We start from the raw sequence: 7286 nt of genomic DNA on the forward strand, positions 1-7286 counted from the left end.
ATTATCCTCTCTGAATTTATTCAACCTCTATTTGGGATTTCATGCATCAGTGCTGTACTGAGTGTCTACTGTATATTAGGCATTATTCTAGTTGCTGGGGATAAATTTAGCAAGAAGACTGACCCTGAGACCTGCAGGGAAATACAGTGCATGAGGGCGTCACTTTGGCTCTTCACATAATATTACACTTGGAACACAGTAGAACACAGTGGTTAGGAAGAATGATGCCCATGAATTAGCTAATCCTTCACTGGGCATCATGCCAGACATTTCACAAAAATCTTACTTGATCATAGCAATCCTGCAGTCCAGACATGAATGAGGAGCCGGGCACAGTGGCTCACACCTGTAATCCCAGTTACTCAGAAGTCTGAGATCAAGAGGATTGTGATTCAAGGCCTGTCTGTCCAGAAAGTTCAAGAGATTCTCATTTCAATCAAAAAGAGCTGGGTAGGGTGGCATGCTCTTGTCATCCTGGCTATACAAAAAGATCAATAGGAAGACTGCAATCCGGGCCAGCAGGACATAAAGGGAAGGGTCTATTTGAAACAACTAAAGTGAAAGGGCTAGATATGGAGCTCAAGTGGCAGAGCCTCTGTCCAGCAAATACCAAGGCCCTGAGCCCTAATACTACAAACTCTCCTCCCCACCCCCCCTGCAAAAGATGAGGAAACTGAGAAGCCAGCAAGTGAAGAATGTTAGTAGTAGATTTGGCCTGAATTCATTCCTGAAATCACATCATCTTCTCCTTCACAATGTCATACATATAAAAGCCCCAGAAATATCAAAAACTGGCTGTCAGACACTGGTTTATGTGCTCACTTTTTAAAAGAATATTAACATTTAATTACACAGAGTAAAGACTAAGTCTCCACATAGTCAATTAAACTCGATAATAGCACCAGCATTATGTAAATCTCCAAACTGGTAATTACGTAGATAAAATATTTACTGAGGTCTGAGCATGATCATAAGCACCAGTGCTGTGGGAAGCCCCCTCTAGACTTGACTGTTCAGCTTCAGCAAATCAGCCTGTGTTTGCTGGTTAAGTTTACATATCATACATACCGTATTAAAGTGGATACCAACTGTAGTATAAAGGGCTGGGTATGGTAGCACATTTCTGTAATCCCAGATTCTAGGGAAGTGGAGACGGGATCACCGTTCAATAGTAGTAGCACTGGCAAAATGACACAGCCTTATCTGAAAAAGAACTGGGGGAAAAGCCCCAGGTTCCATTTCTCATCCGAAAAATAAAGATAGACAGACAGACAGGCAGACAGACAGAGGAATCATAAATTTGGCAGTTTTTATTCTCAGAGGTAGTAATGGTAACTGTGATGAAATGTGCATTAAGCCAGCCTGTCTGTCCACTGTCAAATCTTGACACTGGTTTCCTAAGACACAGGCAAACACAAATGAAAACTTAGCACTCTCCTAGTAATTAAGGTTAAGTTGCCTTTGATCATCCTTTCAGAAAGCAAAAAAGTAGGTTAGTTATTAAGTTTCCTAAACAATAAAACAAAAGACCCATTACCTCAAAGCTGCCTCATCTCTGCCTCACAGATGCCCGAGAGCTCATACTCGGGATACATAAATATGCTTCTCACTTTTGGAACAAGCACTTAGTCATTTCCAGTTCTGTACACATTTTTTTGCCTTTCCTTAATCCGCAAAGGCCCAAAGCAGAAGTTCAGCCCGTGCCAACATGATTCTCCTCAGGCGAAAACTCTTTGAAACAGAAGTGAACTTCTAACAAAGCTGCCACTTGCTAAATCACAGAATAACTGAGGGCCTGACAGGACAAGAGAGGCAGGTGGTCCTGAAGATTGAGGACCTGCCTGGGAGAAACTAGCCTGGCATAAAAGACTTGGCTCTGCTACTAGCTGCTATGTGACCTTGACTGATGACCTTGACCACCTATATTCTGGAGGAGGCAGAACTGGCTAGAAGCTCTTAATCACTGCTATGACCATGAAAACCCTAGGGAAGGAGACAGTGTCCAGTGGGACAGGGAAGAAGGACTCACAAAAAAAATCTTTCTAAGCATCGGAGAGAAAATGGAAATGAGCGCTGAAATGGAAATGGAAGTGGGTGTTTACTACACCCTTGTTATAGGGTTCAGGATAAACCTGATTTGCTTGAAATTAACCATGCATTTCTTTCATGCTGTCAACACCCAAGTTCAAAAATACACAATGTCTACTAAGTAGAAAATTATGTCCTTGGCCTCATAAAACCTAGAGTACATTCCGAGCTCTTTCCTTTCTTTACCATTTCCTATCTATAATTATAAAGTCTAATTGGTGGGGAGGGATAAGAAACCTATGAGGAAAACAAAATAATACAGTGAAAGTAAAAAAGTATCATCGTGAATATTAAAGAGGCATCTGCAAGTTGGACACTAAGGGAACCTGAATCATGTTCTGCAGAGACCTTAGCATCCTCCAGAGGCTAGAGAGAGCCTTAGCTCTTGCTGAATGAAGAGAACAAGACACACACACACACACACACACACACACACACACACACACACACACACAATAGAGACTGAAGGTAAGAAACAATGGAATCAGATGACAAATTACGGGTACAAAAAGGTTTCAGAGAAAGTCAAATGCAAAAGGCAGTATCGAAAAAGAAGGGCAAACATGACTAACTCGAGGAGCACCTTTAGTGTGTGCCAGTTAGAATGTCAGGGCTGTGGAATGGGAGAGCTTTGGAAAGATGGAGGGTGTCTGAATTTGTTAGGCACCTTCTCTTCACCTTCCCTCCACTGCACTGCCAATTCCTCCCTGGATCTGGGATTGTTTTCTCTCCAAATCAGCTCTCTCTGCCGTGTCCTTCTAACTGAAGGGGTAAGAGCTTTGGCAGAGTAAAAAAGAGTGATCAAGAGTAAGATGATTCTTCAGATGACATTCCACAGTGACACATCAGCCAAAAAGCATGAGCCCCATGTGACTCAGCCCCAAGGACAGGTAGAAGAAACAGTGTTCTTCACCAGATGCTGGTAGCTGATGCCTATGATACTAGCTACAGAGAAGGCTGAGATCTGAGGATCACAGTTCAAAAGCAGAATGGATAGAAGAGTCCATGAGACTGGTATCTCTAATGATTCCCCAGAAAGTCAGAAGTGAAGCTATGGATCATTATGGTAGAGCTCTAGCCTTCAGCAAAATTATTCATGGACAGTGATTAGGCCCCAAGTTCAAGCTCCATAACTGACAAAAAGAAAAGGAAAGAAAAGAAAAGAAAAATAATGCTCCTGTGCCACCAAGCATATGAACATTTCCAGATGATGCAGAGAACTAAGTGTCTACTTAGAGTTATGTTGGGAACACCACAGGACCCCCCACAGCCCTGGCCCTTATCAACTGCAGCTGCAGAACTAGAGGAAAAGCTAACTTGTTCCCTGTGGAAAGGCAGTTCTGCACACAGGCAGGTGAGGAGATGCTTAAAGATGCAATGACTTCAACTCAGGAGTCAGCCCAAGACCATATGACTTTGAACACGATACCTACTCCATCCCAGTGTGGAATTTCTCATCATAAGATCTACATAATCCCCTTCCAGGGGAACTCTGTGGACCAAACAGAGCTTCAATACATTTGGGAGAGTGCCATCCTTAAAGGAAAAGAATGAAAACTAAGTATGTAGGCTATTTACGTGAATTGAGAAAAGAAGCCACATTAGCCACAAAATAAGACATTTCCAATCACTGCAAGATATTACAAACGCTGTACAATCCAGAAAGAGAGGCTTCTTATGAACTATCTTCTGAGAATATTTTCCTCTACTTTCCCAGATTTATTTCGGGCATGAGCTTACTACTAATGATGTGCCAATACCAATTTCTTTAACAGAGAAACTAAAATTGTCACAGCTTACAGGTTGATTAGTATTTGTTTATTCTTAATAATATTTGTAGAAGTCTCCTTCCAGTTCCCATCATTATTTATTTTTTTTAAAACAAGGGTCATGTAAATGTTTAGGGTTACAATCTACTCAGGTTCTTTCAGGTACATGCTAGAACACTCTAGGTCATTCTAGGTGCTCTTTTGTTCATTGTATGATCAAAACTAATCTATGAGTTGATAACAGGAAGTATGTTCTTAGAAGCCATTTCCACATCACGGTGACTAGGGACTGTTAACCCCCCATCAGGAAATGCATGCTTATGCATATGCATATGTGTATACACTGTACAATCGATATACCCAAGCTAAAACACAGCTCCTGCATGCCTGGATCCCTAAAATGCTCTCTCTAGTACAAATCCTCTTCTCATTTTTTACAGCAGAAAAGCAGCACAATGAAGGGAAACATGGAGAACAAAATCACCCAGAACCAGTTGTACCTAAATAATGAGCTTTGGAAGGATAATGTGCTCAAGAGACCCTAAACATGGTGTTTGAGGAGCACCCCAGGAACGAGGTTCTTAACACCTGTGCAGGATGCAGGTAGATATTGCTGAAAGACCCTTTGTGCAGCCATGTCACTTATCTGATCAGTAACTTATCCAGCATTGACCCGCCTCTCCTACACCTCTGGGGTGCATATCTCATCTTTTTAGCGTCACACCAACTCTCAGGCAGGAGATGAGTTGGGCCTTGGGGTCAAGGGTAACAAGGGGCCAGATTTATAAAACTTACACTCAGTTTCTTTCATCCCAATATTTTGTATTTTTACCTTGGGGGAAAAACAAACATATAACAACTGTGCTCGAAAACATTGCTATTGTCCATGGCTATGACAAAATACTATCATTTGGACATTTGCCTAGTTTTCTAGAAAGATACTACAGCCAATCATTTTTTTCCCCATCTGGTTAATTTCCACACAGTTTTCTTCTTCTCTCCCCTGTAACTCCTTCTGGGCTACAAGTACAAGTTTTGAGCCATTTTAATGCCTACAGCAGGAAGCTGGTTGCCCTAGCTCCTTTCATCCAGCAGGTGGTTTGGCTGAAGATATTTAGATATTTTTCACAAGCAGCTTCATGAGACACACATCAGCCCACAAGCCCTTCAGCGTTATCCAGGAATCCTGCTGGCCCCTTCGGAATTTGAAATAGATAGGATCCTTTCATGAGAATGGTCCTGATCTCCTATGAGTGTTTAGGGGGTGATTTCTCACAGCAGATTCCCTTTGGCCAGGAAGCTTTCTTGAAGATGCCTGCAGACAGTTGCCATGCCCTTGGGTTGATGACTACTGGGGAAGGAAGTCATAGCTGGGAAGTAACATGGAGTGTTGTGGTGGTCAGATCACTTGTGACTTTCATAACCTCATTTATCTGGTTATTTTGGAAAGGGTAATATTTAATGATAGGGAAAACATGTTGTCTAGTTCTTCCTGGAAACATAAGCAAAATGATGTTAAATGGGGATGTGGGCAAAAAGGAAATTTATTCCCAGGATTCCAGAGGATCTGCAGTGTTTGAGGACAAACTACAACATCAGGAGAGCTGCACATGTGGCCTGCATATTACCTAGAGCTCAAGAGAGGCATTTTATTCAATGCTACCCACAAGGGGATCATAAAGATACCACCACACAAAATAAAGGGAAGAGGAATGGAGGCGGAGATTATTACTGAAAGTCTTCCTTCAAATGGCTCACCAAAGAAAAATCTCTTAAATTATGATGCCCCTATCCAAAATGGAACACGTTCACCTCATATAGTTTGCAAGACTTCTTTGACTGAGTTCTCTCCTCTTCTTTCCTTTCCTTGCTTCCTTCCATGGTTCCTCTCTCATTTCTCTCCTTTCCCCTTATCCAATTAATGTCAGAGAAACTGAACACTAAACATCCAGAATCTAAAAAAGAGCAGTTAGGATTATGCACATGAGCCACTATTGTTCAATATTTGTCTATTCAATTGGCAAACTGTGAAGCCCATCATCTCAGCATTAAGTTATCTGAATATTAGCTGAAGTTGAGTGGTTTTTGTAAGCTCAGCTGGCCATTGACATTTTTTCATTTGCAAATTACCTATCTATGTTTTGTGCTCACTTTCTATTGGGCTATTTATTGGTAAGTGTTATTATATGGTAAAGACATTAGTCTATTTTATATATTCGCAGTTAAAAATGGTCCTCTAGTTTCTTTTAACGTCTTAATTATTTTTGACACAATTATTGTTCAGAATAAAGTAAAATCTATAAATCATTTTCCACCCTGGTAGAACTGCCTACAATGAATATTTGATACTTAGGTGTTGAATACTGCAGAAGAAATTAATATTTACTCATATCATCTTGTGGTTTTCTTGTTACTGTCTGAGTACATTTAAAAATTTCACTCATCTAGGAATAAAATTTTAATGTATGGTGGGGTAGATGAATCTAACTGTTTTGTTTTTGAAAACATTTCTTATTTTTCTAGAAATACTCCAAAATCTTCCAATCACCTGATAGCTAACCTACAAAATAAGAATACTGGGGTTTATTTCAGAGCCTTTCATTTGGCTCGTCTATGTCTCCATATCAGTACCATATTATAATCATTATGGGTTTGAACATGACAAAGTGAATAATAAAATTAGGAATTAGATCAGTAAGTGAGCTGTCTCAGTTTATAACTCCAACCTATAACTAACTGATTACTAAGTCTCTGTGCCCTTGTTTCTTTGTCAATGAAAAAGAATTCCACCACTCTCATAAAACCATTGTATAAATTAAAATAAGTTCACAGACCTGAAGTGCTTAGAAGGGTGCTTGGTACACAGTGAGCAATGGATAAATATTAGCCACCATGTTTGCTTCCCTTTGTGATAACAAAGGCTGGGTGGCTTAACCAATGGGGATATATTATCTCTCGATTCTGTGGACAAGAAATCAGAAAATTAACGTGTTAGTAGACTGATTCCTTCTGATGGCCTTGAGAAAGGAAGTGTTTTAGTTTCTAGTGATGGTGTAGTCTTGGTACTCCTTAGCTTACAGAAGTATGGCTGTAGCCTCTGCCTTCATCTTCATATGGCATTTCCCCTATATCTGTGTACATGGTCTTCTCCTGTTGGTATGAGAATGCTAGTGGAGGAAACTGAGTCATGAAGATATTAGAATAAAGAAAGAGCAGAAGCAAACTCAACAGACCAGATCAACTTTAATGAAACAGGGATACCATGGTAGTCTGAGGAGACATGAGGCATAATAGAGGAAGGGATAGAAGGACTAGAGTCTCACGGACTTGCCTGCTCAGGCTAGCTTCAAACTAAGATCATTCAGATCTCAGCCTCTTGGATGGCTAGGATTGCAGGTATGAGCCACCGGCTCTCATACAACTTTTAAT

This window comes from Megascapheus bottae, chromosome 18, assembly GCF_031878675.1.
Source record: "Megascapheus bottae isolate mThoBot1 chromosome 18, mThoBot2.hap1, whole genome shotgun sequence".
NCBI lineage: Eukaryota > Metazoa > Chordata > Mammalia > Rodentia > Geomyidae > Megascapheus > Megascapheus bottae.